Genomic DNA, 20,589 nt, shown 5'->3' with positions numbered 1-20,589 from the left:
TCACTCATAAGTGGGAGCTAAAAGAAAGAAAGTAAAGTAAGCAAGAGAGAGAGAGAGAGAGAAGAAAGAAAAGAAAAGAAACAATCACAATAATGCATTGAACTTTCAAAAAAAAGAGAATAGAACTGTGGTTATTAGAGGTGGGAAAGGGGGAGGGGGAGGAGGGTTAGCGAGAGGTTGTTTAATGGTCACAAAGATTGATTACATTTTGTAAATGTGGGTATACTAATTATCCTGGTTTGATCATCACATATTGTACATGCATATTGATATTCAATTCTGTACCCCACAAATATATATAATCAATTATGTTTCAATTAAAATATTGTCAAAAAATTTTAGGAAATTTGAGCTTGTCAATTTCTGTAAAAATGACAACTGGGAATTTTAAAAAATTGTAGTGAATTTTTAGATTAATTTATGGAGTATTATGATTTTAACAGTATTATATATTGTTATCCTTAAACATTGAATGTCTTTCTATTTATTTGGTGTTTTTAATTTCTTTCAGCAATGTTTTTCTTTTAATTTTTAGTATAAAGACTTGCATTTCTTTTGTAAAATTTATTTCTGAATGTTTTTATGCTATTAAGAATGGAATTAGTTTTTTTTAATTTCAGTTTTGTATGTTGACCTTGATAAATTTGTTTATGGGTACCCGTGTAACTTGTTAAATCTCTTACAAAGTTTTATATATAACTTTGTCATCTGCAATTAAAGATGGCGCTACTTTTTCTATTCCAAATAATAATAATAATAAAAGTCATTCTACTTTTTGACCTCCGTTATTTCTGATTACAAGTCACCTATTAATCATATTATTATTTCTCTGTGTATGATTAATGATCTTTATCCTGATGCTTTCAAGATTTTCTTTTTCTTTTTTGGTGGTTTGAGTATGAGATATCTAGATGTGGGTCTCTTTGAGTTTACCTGTGTTGTGTTCATTGAGTTTCTTTTTTTTCCCCATCAAATTTAATAGGTTTTTGGCTATTATTTCCTTGAATATTTTTTTCTGTCCCTTTCTATCATTCATCCGAAACTCCCATTACACATATATTGGTATGTTTGATGCTGTCCCACAGGTCTCTGAGGCTCTGTTTATTTTTTTCTCAATCTTTTTTTCTCTCTGGTCTTCAGGATAGATCAGTAAAAATTCCTTCTTCTGCCATCTCATATCTGCTGTTGAGCCCATCTAATGAATTTTTTATTGATTATTGTTCTTTTCAGCCATAGACTTTCTATTTGGTTCTTTTTATGGTTTCTATTTCTCTACTGTGATTTCCTGTTTGTTGAGTCATTGCCATCATATTTTCTTTTCATTCTTTACACATGTTTTTTCTTTAATTCTTTGAACATATTTTTAATAGCTGCTTTGAAGTCTTTGTTAAACCCAACATCTGGGCCCAATCAGTCAGTTTTTATTGACTGCTTTTTTTTTTCATTTGTATGGGTTACACTTTCTTGGTGCTTTACATGTCCATTAATTTCTTGTTAAAAATTGGACATTTTGGGGCCAGCCCGGTGGCGCACTGGATAAGTGCTCCCGCCCGAGGGTTCGGATCCCACATACAGACCGGTTCCCGCTCACTGGCTGGGCGAGGCGCGGGAGCAACGCCGAGGGTTGCAATCCCGTTGCCGGTCCCCGGTCTGGTACGGGGGCAACACTGAGGGTTGCGATCCGTTGCCAGACATGGAAAAAGACAAAAGACAANGAAAAAAAAAAAAAAAAAAAAAAAAAAAAAAAAAAAAAATTGGACATTTTATATAATGTATTGTAGCAACTATGGATTCTGACTTTCTTTTCCTAAGGTTTGTTGTTACTATTTTTTAGTGAATTGTCTGGGCTTAACCTGCAGTACCTTTCTCCCCCTTCACAATGTACAGCTACAGATGTTTTTGCTAAGTTTCAAAATTTTTTCATTTATATTTTTTAGCCTGGATTTCAAGGAGTTGCTTCTGTGTCTGCATAACTTACTGGTCAGCCAATCATTGGACCAAGGCTGTGCTTCAACACCTTAGTTCATAAGATTACAACTTAATTAACCTGCCAATTAATTTGTGTTTATGTTGAGAAGCACATACAAAGTCCAGGTAATTTTCATTCCTGCCTCAGCTTTTACTTTCTGCTGAGCCCTCTTAAGTCTCCCCTAGGCATGCCCATAGTTTGCCAGCCTACCAGAGGTGAGTACAATCTTGTCTAGCCTTTCTATAGTTCTCTAATATCCAGGTTTTCCTCTATAAATTTATGTCTGGGATTAAACCTTAGGCTAAGTAGAGTTGCCTACAGTTCTACCCTTACTGACATCACTGCTGGGCATTATTTTTCACTCTCCATTATGAAACAGCCTGTGTTGGCAGGAAGCTGATGGTTTTCTCAGTCATTTCCACCCAGGTAAGAGAGAGAAGGCACATTCAAGAAGTCTGCAGACTTCCAATGTTCTTACTTAAAATTCTAGTAGCTTGTCATGAATTAGTACTTCTCAATATATTGTTTATTTTTGGTCAATGTCCAGAGCCTTGAAATGAATATTTTTGACAGATTTGTCAGTTTAAATTTGTTTTCTGGGCAAAGAACTTCCCAAACTCTTCACTCTGCTGTAACTGCAAGTCCTGTCCTGAATCAGTTTTTAATTCACGGTTATTAATATCTGTGTTTTTTTCTACACAGTGTCATGCTCTGTACCATTGGGAACGTTAATTCTATTTATTAAAAGAATGTTCTGGTATAATCTCTGGGATTTTATTCTAGTTACTGATGCTTTCTCCTTAAGTTTTGATGCTGGGAATACTTTTTGAGGTTTCCTCTTTTTTCTTTTTTTTCCTTTTTGGCAGCTGGTTGGTACAGGGATCTGAACCCAAGACCTTGGTGTTATAAGGCTGCACTCTAACCAACTAAGCAAACCGGCCCTACAGATGCTGGAAATTTTTTGATCTGACCATAGGGTGTCAACAAAAGATGATCAGACAATAACTAATGCTCATGTGATTCAAAAAGTTCATGGGAAGATTTATATTATCTTTAATTCTATTTTTCCATTAACTTTTTGAAGTACACTCATATTTCTTCTTTAAATACTTTTTAAATAGTTTGTTAACTAAACTGTTGGGGAGTTGTCATTGTTTAGTCATTCCGCCAGGATTAACAATGAAGCTTGTTCATGTGCCTGCAATGACAATTTCATCACAGCCATCAACCTGATAACACTAATTGTGAGAGTCACCCTAATTATGGAAATATTAAAATGTGAAAAAAAGTACCTCTTAGAATTGATAAAATATGTTAATACTCTAATCCAGTTTACTCTAGAGAAGAATCTGGGATTAGATCATCTTTATTGAATCTGATCCAACAGGCTCAGAGCCTGAAAAAACCAAGAGTTCTCTATCTATAAAGGGATTGGATACGTGGAATCATCTTTCAGAATGAACTCAGGAAATAAAGTCAGAGAGAGAATCTGGTTTGTCTCTTTTCTGTATTCATTTTTATTGAGACCATGATTTTTTTTAAAAGATGATTAAAAAATGTTTCACCAAGATTTGAGTCTAGGAAAAGGGTAAAGACAGAACAACTTGAACTGAATCAAAATCCTGCCTGTGGAGAACTTTTAGATTGGAAGTTGGCTTTAAACTGTGGAATTAATCTATTTTTACCTTCTAATATTAATAGTTTTTAAAATTATATGATAACCAAAGAACTTGAGTTGGGTTCGTCTTTATATTTCCTTCTGTTTGCACTTAGTAGGCAAAAATCCTTATAAAAACTAGGTGGTAGCAGAGGAAACAAAAGTAAGAGAAATGAGGGGTTTTATCCTCATCAGTTATTTCTGCAAATAGGGAGCCACTACTTTGTGCCTTTTCCAAGCAGCCTGTCTTATACATCTGTTGTAACCTGAAAACACATGGGTTTAGGAAGGGCTTGGTAGCTGATGAGGGAAATGAGGAGGGCACAGTGCTCAGGAGTTCTGACTTCTGTCTACACTGATGACCGTCATCAGACAATAAATTTATAGAGCCAGAAGGAATTATACAGATCACTTAGAGTTAGTGACACAAAAACAAAGTCCTACAGAAGCCAGAGAGGTAATGCAAATGAATGAAGTAGGCTAATTTTATGATTTTGCCCATTTTTCTTGAAACACATGGTCCTCTTACTATATACATTTTTTTTGTTGTTGTTCCACTGTTGATAGAGACATGAGTAGGGAGAAATATTTCTCTAAGAAAAACAGTGGCACAAGTGAAAAAAAATAATATGGCAGAGGTAGGCAAACTCTGCCATATTAATATGGCAAACTCAGTCCAAGGCCAGGTTCAGTCCACTCTCTATTTTTGCAAATAAAGTTTTATTGGAACATAACAACACATTTATTTATGTATTGTCTGGCTACTTTTATCCTACAATGATGGAGTACTTGTGAAAGAGATAGTATATATATTATATATATATATAGCCCTTTACGGAAAAAAATTGCCAACCCTATGATAAATGGCAACTCACCAAGCCTCAGTGATGGGGAGACAGCAAGTAGTGGGACTGTAGCAAACTGGAAAGTGTGAGCTCCATTCTACAGGACTGCTGCTAATCAGCACAAGTAGATTGTTGTCTTGTTTGAACTGGCTCATTATTGCCTGATCTCAATTTATATGAGAAGCTAAAATTTTGAATTTTATGTGAAATCTTCCACTTTTTAAATATTGGTTCATATTTTATTTAAACACTGTGAGCCAAACCTTTAGAATCCCCCATATGTGTTCAAGCTAGATTTGACCCTTACACTGCCATTTTATGATTTATTCTTAATTTGGGTTTTTTTCATTTTTTATTTCTATATTCTCTATTTAGTTTTTTTTGTCATTTTTTACAAATCTACTGTTATTTTTATAGATTCCTTAATCACTGCATATGTTTTCAAGCTTTTTTAAAAAAATTAACTAATTAATTAATTAATTATTATTATTGTTATATTTTTACATTCAAAGATGTTGCGGAGCTGTGGGAGGGCAGGTGGAAGAGGGGTAGGGAGACCGAGGTGGAGATGGGGAGGTAAGGCTGGCCCACAGCCAGCTACGTTGGCCTGCTTGGAGAGGGCAGGGGCAGGGAGGTGTGGATGAGGCCTTCAGGCTTCCCCCACTCTGGCTCAGGAACCTGGGGGATTCCTGGTGGTGGCTCGGTTGTTGCTGGACTGGATGCAGATGTTGGGGGGACGTGGCTGAGGCCCTCACCTCCCCACTCTCCCCCAGCTCAGGGGTCAAGCTTATCTTTTAAGTATGGTGGTTTTACACTCTGATATATCATCTGCTAATTCTATTATCATAAGTTTTTGTGGGTCTGTTTTCTGTTGCTTGTTATTTCTGCTGCTTATCACCCATGAAGCCTTCCTTTCCTAAATGACTGTTTTTCTTTGACTATAATATCTTCGTTTTACTTGAAAAACTTATTTATAGGAATAACCTGAGGCCCAGGATGAAGGAATTTTATTTGCTTCTTTCTTGAACATGAAGGGACTAAGGTCCAAAGCCACCTTCATCCAAGATCAAGATTTTAGATTTCTTGAACCATAGAAAGTGAATTGCAAGAACGTGAGGGATTTGGTTTATTTTAAAGCTCTTGTTTAGTGTGAAGCGATTCTCCTATTACGTACCTCACATTAGTGGGTCCAGGCTTCTAAATTTCTATCCCCCATGCCAAGCAAGGCCAACAAAATAAAAATTCAAATCTGTTGGAATTGGCAAATGTCCTCATGGCAAAGACAACCTCTTTCTTAACTACACTCGCTCCATGTTTTCCTTCAGTTTTGTCTTAGCAATTCTTTACTTTCTTTTTAGGTCTTTGATGTTTATATGACTATATTTGTGTATATTTTATTTATAGTTATATATTTATTTCATATATTTGTGCACATATAAGTACAAATATTTAAATTATATTTATTTTGTTTAGCATTTCTAGTTTTTAGTGGGAATATTATTTAAGTAACAACTCATTATTATCAGGACCTGGAACCTGATCAATTTCAACTCTCTTATTTTGTAGATAAGAAAACTTTAGACTCAGAATCTGAAGTGAATTATTCAAAGCCATACAAATAGCACTTTGCAAAACTTGGATTAGCAATTAGTTCTCTTGACTCCCAAACCAGAACTTTTTTCATCATCCACAGTTTCATTTAGGATGTTAGTCAGTGGTGTGCTGTCAAATGTTTGACAGGTTGGTTTCTGGAAAAAAAAAGTCCTGGTCATTGTGTTTGCCAATTTTTATGGTGTAAATACTCCCACCCTGGCCAATTTCAAACTACTAGCTTGATGACACTGAACTCAAAGGTGAGAAGAGATGTGCACAATTGACTCTCATGAGCATACTATTCCCAGACAAGAGAGTACAGGTTGTTTTTACTATTCCTGCATGCCAGGCACTTTACTAATAGCGTTTGGTTTAATTTTCACAACAATATTGCAAGGATGTTATTGTCAGAATCACAATTTTATAAATAAGAAACTTGAGACTTAGAAAGATAAAGCTATTTACCCAAAGTCACACAGTCAGCAAGTGGCAGAACCAATATCTGAAACCAGGTTTGTAGATTGCCAAAGCTGATGCTTTTCCTGATTAGCCGGCATTATTTCATGAGTGGTATGGTAGACCCAATGTTCCCACAGAAGGTGGAATAATTAGGATCATAGTAGAGATTTTTTTTTAAAAAGTGATTCCATAAATTACTTTCTCTTATTATCTTCCTCTCTCTGGTTTTCCTTTGGCTCTACTATGTCTTTACAAGAAGAGGTTCCCAAGTTACTGTACATGATTCCTCATCCTCATTCTGCCTATGAAGATTCCTAAACTTACTTGAGAGTTCTAAATCAAAATCTAGTTTCTTCCTAGGCGCTGCCTATGTCCCTTTTCTGATGCACATCTGGCCCTGGTTTTTTGAAAGCACCTGTCCATTCTTCTCTCTATCCATCCATCCATCCATCCATCCATAATTGTGCCAGATATTGTGCCAGGTTCTGGAATACAGAAATTAATGTGGGAAGTTAACACTCTCTGCCTTAAAGAAATTCCATACTTAACATCCAAAGAATGTCAAAAATGTTGGTACTTCTTCCCCCCAGAGAAATAAAAGAAAATACCATTGTGTTACAAAATCTATGGAGTTACGAAAAGCTGAGAAATCAAAGTAGCCTAGCTAGGAAGCTGGTTGCCCTTTTCTCCCATTTTCCTATGTTCTCTATTTTGCAAGAGGCTCCTATGCTGAGCAGGAAGGAGCATATTTTAAAATGACAGGTAGACAAGCTAGCGTTCTCCAGCTATCCTCCCCCTTCCATCTGCAGAGGATGCGCCCGTTGACCTAGTTGGAGACCTATTTAATACATCCATTTCAAAGGATAGGGACTAAGTTCCCCTTGCCCTCCTCCCAGCTGAAAATTCCTAGTCTTATTCTCAGTTTTAGTAATTATTTAATATAAATATATTTAAAATAATAATCACGTTGTCCGTCTCACCCCCTTTACAGCTGCGATGTCCTACCTTGAATTGCATCTGAACTGTGATTAATACACGTGTTTAAAGAAATAGTCATTGCTCTCCTTTTTTTTCTTTTTCACAGCTGTATTTTTCCCATCTCAGCAATTCCTCTCCCATCCCTATCACCCATATGTATTTTAGTTTCAGCCTTTAGTTTCTACATTGGTGTAAAAACCCTGGATCTTGTAACTGGGCTCTCTTCATGTTATACTGGTGTCCTCACACTATGGTTTCATCCCAAGATTCAGAAACTGCTTTAAACAGATATGTTCACCTGTCTCAAGTGAGTAACAAAGTCCTGATGACAAATGCCTAGAGGCCACTGCTCTTCTTTGCCTTAGCAGACACTGTTCCATCTTCCTTCTTGATACTACAGTGGAGCAGAGTGAGCTTTGCACTTGAGAGCACCCCTGGAATCTTGGGTGCATGAGATTGTATCATCTGTTAATGGAGCATTCTCCTCTTCATGTAATGTTAAAGGCTAGAATTTCAGATTTCCTAGGGCCTTTTAAAAAAAAAATTAAAGTAAAATTCACATAACATAAAATTAGTCATTTAAAAGTGAACAATTTAGTGACATTGAGGATATCCACAATGTTGTGCAATCATCACTTCATCTAGTTCCAAACTAGAATTTCAGATTTCCTAGGGCCTTTTTAAAAAAAATTAAAGTAAAATTCACATAACATAAAATTAGTCATTTAAAAGTTTACAATTTAGTGACATTGAGGATATCCACAATGTTGTGCAATCATCACTTCATCTAGTTCCAAAATATTTCTATTACCCCCCCCAAAGGAGACTCCATGCCCATTAAAAATTAATTCCCCATTTCCTCCTCCCCTTCATCCCTGACAACCACTAATCTGCTTTCTGTCTATATTTTTTGGAGAGAAGTGTCAACCATACTACTTATTCAAACAAACTTCTGAATGTGGTTTGTTGCACATCTAAGTGATGAAGGTCCAAAGCCACAGCTATCTGTAACAGGATGACACTAGCACTTTGTACTCTTATAGTCAGAGACGAATCCAATACATGGTGATATGGTCTGGACTTCTTAAAACACAGATTTCATATAGGACAATTTGGACATTGTGAGAAAGAGAACTTCTCAACCCCACCCCACCATGACAGAAGACTTAACAATAGTCATTGAGGAACGACTATTAAATTGACTTTAAATGAAGTCAATCATCAGCATGGAAGAAAGTGCCAGAAAACATAAAAACTGGATGGAGACAGCAGGGAGGGAAAGGGGAGCATACAGAAAACTTCTAAATACCAAGCACAGAGATTCTGTAACATCTACACAATCAAAATAGAAGGAGAAAGTCTTTAGCCACCCTAGACTCAGTTATGACCCTGTCTCCTCTCTCCTACTTGACTGCTTCTGCAAGTACATAAATTGGAGTGATGGGTGGGCCTTTGTTTTCCCTCCATTACAGTGTTTCCTTTGTGACTGCCCCCCACCCCCCCAAAACACCACACACATACAGTGTGTTCCCCAGGGCATTAGTTCTAGAGGGTTTTAATAGGCATTATGTAAAAACGGTTGCATGATTTGTTCTTTTATTAATTCATGTTTTCATTAACGTATTCAAGAAGAGTTTACTAAATTTCTCTAATATACTTAGCACTAATCTAGGTGCTGAGGAAAAGGGAGTGCACATGACAGAAAAACCAAGTTTGTAAACTGTCTTTTTTTTAACTACAGTCCTCCCAGGACCTAAATTTAATAAGACAATGTGAATTTTGAAGCTTCAAGAGGAATTTAAAATAATTTTTCTAAGGGGGGTTTAACCACATGGAAGTTGTTTTCTTCTGAAACACAATGGGAAATGCATTATTATTAAGTACAACAGAGAGGGCTTTTTGCTAGATTCTTCACCTGCCTCTCTAAGCCAATTTCCCAAATAGTTTTCCTTATTATTTTCTGAAATAGAGAGGATATTTTTTTTCCCTTCAGAGCACTTATTACATTGTGAAGTTATATGTTTATTTTCGGGTTACTTGCTTATGCTCATCTCTGCTGCTGAACTGCTAGCTCCACGATGACACAGTTTATGGCATCTAGTAGGCACCCAGTAAATAATTTTAATTCATTGAATAGATACCTGAAATAATAAATTTATATATCTGTCACCTTCCTCAATTGTACCCAATGCTTTTCATTTCTGTAAGATACAGAGACCCTGTAGAACAACACTGGGCCCTTAGACTACCACAGGTAAGGGCTGCCTATAAGGCCACATTTTTTCATTGGGCTTGGTGATTGCTGTGGGGGATAAAAAACTTTATAGAATAAGCTCCTACACTCAATAGACTATAATATTAAAATAATAACTAACAGTTTGGCATTGTGTTTAGGTCTATTTTAAGCACTTTGACATAGAGTAAGTCATCAACAACCCTATAACGTAGGCATTATTATCATCTCTTTTTTGCCATTGAGAAAACTTAACAGTGAGGTTAAGTAACTTGTTCAAAGCTACACATCTGGTAAGTGGCAGATCTGGGATTCATACCCCGGTGGTCACGGTTAATACTCTAAGCCACTATGCTCTAACATTTGAATCTGTAATACACTCATCCTCTTAGAGCTGTAATATTCCCATATTCTTGGAGCAGAATCAGCCTTCATGGCACTTTGGTATTAGCTAGGAAAAACAGTGGCGTCTTTGAGTCTTCCAATAACCAGTTATTGCACAAGATACTTTTGCTGTTAAGGAGAGAGAATGTTTTTAGGAGTTAGTTATTTTTCCGTGATTGTTCTGTGGCATCTTGGGGATTGAACTCAGGCACTCTTACTCCAGTATCCCACATTCATTAACCATTAGATCACACTGCCTTGGGATATTTGTAGTCAATGCTCTGTGGAACACATACTACTCCCTTGATAAGTTTTTCTTTTTTTTTTTTCTTGCTGGTTTTGATATCTGTTTTTTGTTTAATTGGTTGTATGTGTGTACACATGAATATGTTTAAACTTTAAATCTAATGGAGAAAAACTTCAAAGGAATGAAAGCCCTAGCTCTTCTTGCCTTGGGAAGAGTTTCTGCTGGAGTTGATTTGAGAAAAGTGAGTAAAGTGGAAAGAAGTACCCAGAAGCTTTGGGATCTAAGGGAGAACACAGCAGCAGGCTTAGAACTCTGGGAGGAAGGAATCGAGAACTTCTTTAAATAGAGTGAGGTGACCATGTCACAGAATAGATGGAGAAGGCCCCAGCCAGATGGGTTAGAAGACTGCATTTTGTCACAATGTTCCCGAAAGGAGGCAGAAAACTTGATGTGACGGCAGGAAATTTTGCAAAGGGAATGAACTTCACAGGAGCATTTCAAGATGACTGGGATGGGCAGAGTGAATAGAAGTTTATTTAAATGGTTGTTGGCTGTTTTCAGGGTGAAGAAACAGTCTTGTTGTGGTGCTGCCCTGCTTATAGACACATGTCTGACTGATATTTTAACTATTGGTAAGGCAGAGCTTCTCAAACTCTAAAGCACATGCAAATCAGTCTGGAGAAGGGCCCGGGATTCCGCATTTTTAACAAGCTCCCAGGTGAGAACAATGCTGCTGCTCTGCAAACCACACTTTGAGTAGCAAGGCGGTAGTGCAGTCTGAGTCTTCAGACGAGAAATAATGATATTGTTCATGGACACCTTGGTGTAAATGGGTATATCTGTCTACCCTACTCTCTGAAAGGAGGCCGTGATGGAAATAAGGGAAGGAGAATAAAGAGAGGGTCACTTTGCCTCATAAGACACATCTCAGGAAAAGCTTCAGCTTCAGTGCAGCCAGACAGCAGCTCAGGATGGGTTTATAAAGGTAAGCCAGGAACCAGGAGAGATGCACAAAAGAGCCCTGTAAACAAAACAAAACAAAAGAACAAAAACTCCAACCAAAAACTGAAACAAGTCTACAACTGAGTTATAACTGAGGACACACATTAAACACAGTTCTAAGCAGGATAAATGATAGCACTTTGTGGCATACTGAATATGTGTGTAAAGTACCTATTACATGGCCTAGTGTTTTAGTCTGCTAGAGCTGCCATAAAAAATTCCACAGACTAGTAGCTTAAACAACACAAAATTTTTCCAGACAGTTCTGGAGGTTGGGAAGTCCAAGATCAAGGTGTCAACAAGGAAGATTTCATGCTGAGGCCTCTTCTCCTGGCCTGTGAGTAGCCACCTTCTTGTGTGTGCTCACATGACCTTTTGTGTGTGTGTGTGTGTGTGTGTGTAGAAAGAGAGATCTCTGGTATCTGTTTCTCTTCTTAGAAGAACACCAGTTCTATTGGATTAGGACCCTACCCTGATAATCTCATTTAACCTTAATTACCTCTTTAAAGGCCCTATGTCCATGTGCAGTCACATTAGGGGCTAAGGCTTCAACATATGAATTTTGAGGGACACAATTCAGTTTTTAACACCTAATATTTAGTAGATATTCAATAAATTTCAAGTAGACTAATATCTTCAAGAGCTAGGGCTGTGCCTAATGCTTCCTTGCATTATTACCATATAGTGGCACATAGTAGTTGTTTAATAAATATTTGCTAAATAAGTGAATAACACTCTAGGAAGACTGATGTCCCCAAAGCAGAGATAACACATTGTATAACTTGGGTGTTCAGTGCCAGTTGCTGCAAAACCATAAAATGCCTTTCTAGAGCACCATGTGCAAAAGACTACTGTTTGGTTACATTTGCACCTTGTGGTAAATGCCTTCCACAAGGTCATCTTTGAATAGGAAAGGCAATGATTGATAATCTACCCCTGGAGAGTGGAACACTTCCCATTTACCTTTTTTTATTCCATTGTACATGTACATGTTTATGAGGTACAGTTTGTTTTCATACATACATATATTGTATAATGACCTAATCAAAAGAATCAGCATATCTAACACTTAAATATTTACTATTTCTCTGTGGTTATAACATTCAATATCCCCTTTTCTGGCTATCTTGAAATATACAATACAATATTATTAGTTATTGTTGCTGTGGGGCACCAGAACTTGTTCTTCCTATCTAACCATACCTTTTTATATTTGTACCAGTCTACCAACTTTTCCCTGGCCCCTCTTCCCCCTTCCCTTTCCTGCCTTGTACTTCCTGTTCAACTTTTTATTTCTCTCTTTTTAACTTATTTTTCTTAATTGACCCATGGTAATTGTATATATTTATGGAATACAATATGATATTTGGGTACATTCATACTGTGTACAATGATCACATCTGAGTGCTTAGTACATCCATCATCTCAAACATTTGTTACTTCTTTGTGTTAGGAACATTCAACATCATCTTGACCAGCTATTCAAAGATGCGCAGCACTTCGTTGTTAACTGTAGTCTCTCTATATTACTATAGAACACTAGATTCCATTCTTCCAATCTCACTAATATTTTTTATCCACTAGCCATCCTCTCCCAATCCCCTTCCTTCCCCTTCCTGCCACCAATCTCTACTTTCCATTGTTCTATTCTTTACTTCTATGAGACCAACTTTTTTAGCTTTCACATATTAGTGAGTACATGTGGTATTTCTCTCTCGGTCCCTGGCTTATTTTGCTAACATTATTTTCTCCAAGCACATCCATGTTGCTGCAAATGGCAGAATTTCATTCTTTTTTATGGCTCAGTAGTATTCTGTTGTGTATATGTAGCACATTTTTCTTTATCCAATCATCTGTAGAAGGACATTTAGGTCGGTTCAGCTTTCAGTTACTCTCTTAGTGTCAACTAAAGGCACAGAACCCATCCATTTCTCATCTCCTACACTGGCAACCAGTCCAAGCCACGAAGCCTGTTGCTTGGATTACTGCAGTGGCTGCTCAACAAGCTCCAGGCTCCACCCTGGCCTCCCCCACTCTATTCTCAACACAGCAGGCAGACCGACTCTTTTGAAACAAAATTCAGGTCATTCCACTCCTTTACTCAAAACCCTGCAGTGGTAAACACCCTTCCACAAGATCATCTTTGAATATGAAGGGCAATAATCTACTCCTAGAGAGTCGATCACCTACTCCTAGTGAGTGGATCGCCCCCAATTTACTTTTACTAATTTATTAGTAATGCGTTTTGGGGTCCTTAGCAATCTGTCAACTTCGAAAATGTTTTTAATAAGTGAAAATAAAAATATACATATTGATCACCTGGTTCTTGGTAGATATTGAAGAAAGAAAAAAAAATCTTCTAATTTTCTTTCCTTGCCTTTTGACCCAGAATCATTCAGGATACAATGACACAGTATTTCTTCATCATAGAGAGAATGCTCTTGAATTCTCTCTTCTGGTAAACATTCCTGGTATACATAAAGAGAGATATGGAGAAAATGACCTAGTCTCCAACACCAATGCCCTCCTGGGCCACAGAAACAGACAGTCTGAGCCTGATCCCCAGAATAACTCTGGATATGCCATGCTTTTCTTCCTTCTAGGAGATTGGGTGCCATTTAACAATTGTTCCTTTGCTGATTCAACAGGAAAGGCCATAGACTCCTACCTACCCACAAAAAGTGCAGCTTATTCCAGGAATGTGAAGGAGGGGCTGCCATACCCAGACTTTCTCCAAAGGAGAAAACTAAAGAATTAGGAAAGGATTCTGAATCTTTCTGAGAGAAAGGAACAGGAATGGGGGGAATTCCACGTAATTTTTTTCTGCTAACTTTTAAAGGAATATCTTTCCCAAATCGTCTCTCTAGATTTCTCTATTAGCACAACAGGCTTTTAGTTAGACAGGATAATTTTGGGAGCAAAGGAAGTAGGATTTTCAGATTTCATGTACTGACCAGTAAAATTTCAAAAACTTGGCGGGGGTTGGGGGTAGATGACACAGAGTGTTGCCATATTTTTAATTTGCCAAGTAAAGACATTAAAAAAGCACACACAACTAAACAACTGCTACAACTAGCACTTCATAAGAGAAAGGGCATCTTAATATAATAAAAGAAACAGTTCTTTACGAGAAACAAGAGGTGGCAAATGTACCACATAGGCAAAAATACTACATGCTATGCTCTCACACAAGCATTATCCTTATTTTTCTCATTTTGCCATGGGCTTGTTAGGATTTAATCTTGGACAGCACTGATCAGTACATGGTTGTTCTGAAACCATAGGGCTAGGTACTTTCTAAGGCTTTGTGACATCTAAGATTCTACAATTTAGTAAGTATTCCCGACATCATATCACCCTCCTTCTTGTACTCTCCATGAATACCTTGGGCAGGAGAGTCATGACACACAGAACTAAAACACACAAACTTGGTTAAACATGACACACAGAAGTAAAAAATGGAAAACACTTAAAGAAATTGCATTGCTCCACTAGTGTATCTCCCTCTTGGCCTAGGTTTTTATTTTTGTCAGGATGCAAATTCATTCATTCAACAAACCATGTAATTGACCTTTTTCAAGGTCCAATGGATGTCCAATTTCATACAAGTTGCTTCAAGTTAAAAGCTTTGCTCAGGCTGTAATGTGGCCAGAGCCACAGAGTTTTATCTAAAGGAATTTCATGAGAAATTTGAATACAGTGTGTTAACTACATGGATGGAAATTTTTCCTACTTACGATATTTTAAAACACACTGCATCTAATCTAGCTCCCCTTCAAACTCTTTCTGGGTGCTTTTGCTTTGTTCTGTTCACACAAGTATATTGCAACCCATTTCACAATGGCCCTAATCTGACATATACCTGCTGCCTGCAAGAGTCTCACTATCACTCACTTTCTCAGCTAGGCAGCGATGCTGCCTACATTTTAGTCAGGAATTCTCCTGTTGTATTATCACCCATAGTTTAGTTACTTTCCCAATTATTCTGAATCATTAAATACTAAGAATCATATTGTGGTTTTCTGTGGAAGAACTCCTGAAATCCTCCAGCTCTGTTTGTGTCCTTGGCCATAACATTCTTGAGCTTATTGTCATAGTTATTTAGTGATGTTTCTGGTACATGGACATTTCCTGTGCATGGAATGTGTGTTAAATGACCAGCTGGCTTGAAAGTGCAAGAGCTGAAAGTTCTTGCAACTGAACCAAGTGTGATTATTACCCCTTTGAATGGGAGACTTTATTATAGAATTTTTATAACTACTTAAATTCCACGTGGCCAGATTTTCCCGACCAGTTTAATCCTTTAGAGATTGTAAATGGCATAGAAGATGTTCAGTAAGAGGAACATGAAAGAAGATGACTGGTGCCAATTTGTCCTAGGCTAGGGTGGATTGGCAGTTAATATGGTGATGGGAGAAGATGCAGAAAATGAAGGTACAACAATTAATGACAGTGTGGTTTAGACTCATCAGATTGTGATGAGTTGAGTTGAATTGCCCGGGTCAGTATACTCATAGTGTTATAAGACTCGAAAGAGAGATTCCCAGAAATCTCAGAAGGATCTTCTCAGGACTTCTTGACATATGCCAACACTTTTAGGACTTCAGCAATTGTGGGGCAGTCAAGGAACTTTGTCAAAAAGAATCAGAATATTTAGGTGCCTCCTTCCACCAGCATCTCCCTCAATCTCTAGCATATAAACAAAAGCAATATATGAAAAAGTGGGAATATAAATTGTAGTCGGGTTAAGAAAATAATTTCAAGGTAAAAGAGATAAGAGTAAGAACTTCGTTAGTGCTGGGGTGCAGAAAACTATACCTCAAAATATGGTGCTTTGACATGCTGGAGTAAAGAAGCAGCCTCAAAGTCTCTCTGATCTATACTCCTAACCCTGCCCAGCCTGCCTTCTGTCTCTCAATCCTCTGTCACTCTCCAGAGCACAGGATGAAGCTGTTCCCTTATCTGCCTAAAGTTCAGACCCACCAAGAAAGAAGGCAGTTGCCTCTGTCCCTCTTCCTGAGTTTTCATTAACTTAACTCATAGCACAGGAAGACTGGAGTCTGTCAATGCACCTGGATTAACTTTTGTCACAGACTATTGTCTTCTATTTTGGTCCCATTCAGCATTTGAAGAAAATCATTTACCAGTCATCGTCTGCTCTGAGGGCCCAAATCAAATTTATCCCAAGCCATTCATTGTATGTTCTTCAATCCATTGTGTCTTTCCCTAAGAATCATTTACTCCTACACCCCATCTCCCCTTTCCCTATGAAGAAGGGTATATAAACATCTGTACCCCATCGGGAAATTGGGACATTACTCGTTTGTGATTCCCCCATGCTTTGCCCCCTCCCAGCATGTTAAATAATAAAGTTTGTTATGCTTTTTCTCCATATTAATCTGTTTATTAATTGATTTTTCAGAGAACGCTCAGGTGGTTGAAGGGGAAGTTTTTGCTTGGCCTCCACATTAGAGAGGAATTTAGAGATGTATGGGTAGTTGAAGTCTGGATTTTTAAAGAACACCTTATAGTAGTCTTAAAAAGCAAGAAAGGCCAAAGATCAGAGAATGAGGATCTTGATGATCAAAAATAGAAAACTATATGCTTGTTGAAGCTTATACAAGAAGAAAATTATGTCCTGAGTGTAAAAATACAGATGAAATGAAACACCCTCAACAAAGCTTTATTTGAGAGGAAACGGCGTAGAAAAGATGGTAGAATATATGTTTAGCATTTCAGAATATCCAAAGCATTTGTTCATTTATTATTTTTCTTGATTCATACCATAATACCAGGCAGTAAAAATGAGACAGGACAGAATAGGGACATGCCCCGGGTGGCTGCTCATAAGTATTCAGAATGGATCAGCCAAAGTTAAGAGAGTGATTGGAAACTTCAGAAACTCAGGGACACATGACAGGAAACCAATACTACCTCATTAGGCCTTAATTACCTAAGATCTTCCCCCATAGCCAGATATTCCTCCCCTTGGTTAGGACAGAGAAACACTCCCATCCCAGAGCAGCATATAAACCCTCCCCTTAAGAATCCTGGAGGCATTCGCTTCCCTTGCGGAGAAACCAGCACACTTCTTGAGCACATACTTTCACTTTGTAATAAAGCCCTATTTCTCTGTCTCTCTTCCTTTCCTTTTGCTGGTCCTGTGAAAGCTTTTCTTTCATGGATAGACCGAGAACCTGGAAGTGCCTCCGTCCCTTGCGGAGAAACCAGCACACTTCTTGAGCACATACTTTCACTTTGTAATAAAGCCCTATTTCTCTGTCTCTCTTCCTTTTCTTTTGCTGGTCCTGTGAAAGCTTTTCTTTCATGGATAGACCGAGAACCTGGAAGTGCCTCCTGGTAACAAAAGGACAACTAAAATTTTTCTTGAGGACAGGAAATCATGACTTGGAAAGATGGAATAACCTCTTCAAGGTCATGAAGCTAGCAAGTGGTTGGCCGATAATGTCATTCTCCTGAATCAGAGACCCTCGTGCATTCCTCTACATGCTGGAATTCTGGGACTTTTCCTATTGGCTTCAGTTCCATTCTCTGTCTTCTGAGTGCATACATGGTATTCTACTCCAGAGGTAGACAAAAGTTTTCTGTTAAGAGCCAGATGGGAAATATTTTAGGCTTTAAGGGCCATAAGGTCTCTGTCACAACTATTCAACATTGCCTTTGAAGCATAAAGCAGCCATAGGCAATATTTAAGTGAGCAGGTGGGGTTCTGTTCCAATAAGACTTTATTTGCAAAAACAAGTGGTAGGCTGTATTTGACCTGTGGACTGTCGTTTGCCGACCCCCATTCCTTATCATAATATGCCATGAATCTTATTCTCATATAAGAACTCCTAAATCCTCCCACTCTGTGTTTTATATATATCTTTCCCACCTAGATAAATTTGGCTTCTTTAGGGCAAAGACCACTTTGGGCTTACCAATGTACTCCTAATTCTTAGCGATGTCTAGCATACACAGGGTGTTTGACAAATATTTGTTGAATGAAGATTTTTTATATTAGTTGAACACACTTTGCCCTCCCCTCCAGCATTTTTTTCTTTCCCCCATCTCATCTCTTCTCCTTGTTTAGCATAATTTATTTTGCAAAGACGGCTGTAACAATATCTTCTGCCCCACATGCGCTTCTTACAATGTGATGTTGACACTCCTCCCATCAAGAGTTGACAGCCTATTTTTTCTCCCTGTGAATATGGGTGGGTTTTTGATGACAGCCGAAGTGATGTTATGTGACTTCTGGGACTAAATCATAGAAGGCAACACACCTTGCATCTGATTCTTTGGAACCTTCAGTAGCCATGTAAAGAGTCTGGCTGTCCCAAAGCTTACATGCTGTGAGGAAAACTAACCTAGCTCACATGGAGCAATGCCAGGGAGATGCCCTGAGCTTACCTGGAGAGAGAGAGATGCATGGCTAGCCCCTACCTACTTAAATTCACCCAGCCCCACTCCAGCTGATCCAGCTCTGGGCACTGTCTGACTGCAATGGTATAACAGACCCTGAGCCAAGAGCCCAGCTAAACCCTTCCTGAATTCCTGACCCACCGAAGACTGTGAGATAATAAAATGATTGCTGTCTTAACCCACTAAGTTGTTATGCAGCAGTACATAGCTGGAACACCTCTCTCCTCCTTTCCTCTTTTCCCTTCCTGGGGAGGTGGTTTTGCACTGTAGTTAAAGGTGATGACTTCAGATTCGGTCTTTTAGTCCCAGCTTTCACACTTTCTAACTATGGGGCATTGTGAAAGTTACATAACCTCTCAGCATCTCCGTTTCTTTATCTGTCAAATGGAGCTAATGAAATATTTTTAATCTCAGAAAGTAAGTGATGTACGTATCAAACAAGTTAATGCACATGGAACATCTAGAATAGTGGTTGACAAATAGTAAAGCCTTAGGATGAAGTATTACTATTATTTCCTCTTCATCATTCCTGATGGTTTAAAGATAGAATGAGGAAGGGGACATAGTTAGTGGAGATACCACCACTCTGCTGATAACTCTCAAGTAGAAATTCCATTATTGACCATGCCGCTGCATGTCAGATGTATACATCAAATGGCCAACATGCCTTATGGAAATATCTCACAGTACTCCAACATTAATATTCAAGGAAAAATTAATTCCCTGTCTCACTCCCAAAATATGTACCTATTTTCTTTGATAATCTTCTTATTAAGTGGTTCCACCATCCATACATTAGGTAGGAGTCATCCATGATCCCTGTAATTCTCACATACTCTGCATTAAATTCATCAGTAAGACTGATATGATCTATTTCCAAATGTATCCCTGGTATGTTTATATATTTATTTCTCTCCACTTTTACTATTAATATCTGAGCCCAAATAACCACCATTTTTCACCTGGACCACAGAAATTGCTTTATAATAGGTTTTCCCATTTTTTTCCATTCCCTTCTCAATGGATTCTATTCACAGCAAAGTGATCTTAAAAAAAAAAAAATTGGAGTACAACATAATACAGAAGTGAAAAAATCACAAGTGTACAGTTTACTAAATGATAAAAAAGTGAACACGATATATGTGACCAGCACCTAAGTCAAGAAATAAAACATTCCCAGAACTTCAGAAACCCACCCTTCATATCTGCCTGTCATTATCCTTCTCTTCCTCCCCAAAGGAAAACATTATCCTCACTTTTAATGCCATGAATTTTGCCTTTCTTTGATCGTTACATAAATGGATTAATACATATACATATGAGGGCACTTCAAAAAGTTCATGGAAAACAGAATTAAAAGATAATATGAATCTTTCCATGAACTTTTTGAAGTTCCCTCATATGTATATACTGTTGTGTCTGACTTTCTTTGTTCAGTATTGTATTTGTGAAACCCAACTATATTGTTGTGTAGTTTGTTCAGTTCCATTGTTCTAGAATGTTCCAGGGTATAAATATATCGCCATTCACTTTTCTGTTTTATCTAATCCACTGATTAGATAAACTTTGGTTTGTTTCAATTTGGGCTATTATAAAGAATGCTACTATAAACATCTCTGTGTGTGTGCATGTGTGCACACATGTATGCATTTTGGTTGGATATATGCCTAGTGGGTGAATTTCTGGGCCATAGTTTGTGCATATATTATTTTACATTTCTGCCAGCCAGATATATATATATATATATATATCTGGAGAGCGCGCGCGCGCGAGAGAGAGAGAGAGAGAGAGAGAGAG

This window comes from Galeopterus variegatus, unplaced genomic scaffold (genome assembly GCF_000696425.1).
Source record: "Galeopterus variegatus unplaced genomic scaffold, G_variegatus-3.0.2 Scaffold23, whole genome shotgun sequence".
NCBI lineage: Eukaryota > Metazoa > Chordata > Mammalia > Dermoptera > Cynocephalidae > Galeopterus > Galeopterus variegatus.
The sequence above is the reverse complement of the archived record's forward strand: the minus strand, read 5'-3'. Positions refer to the sequence as shown.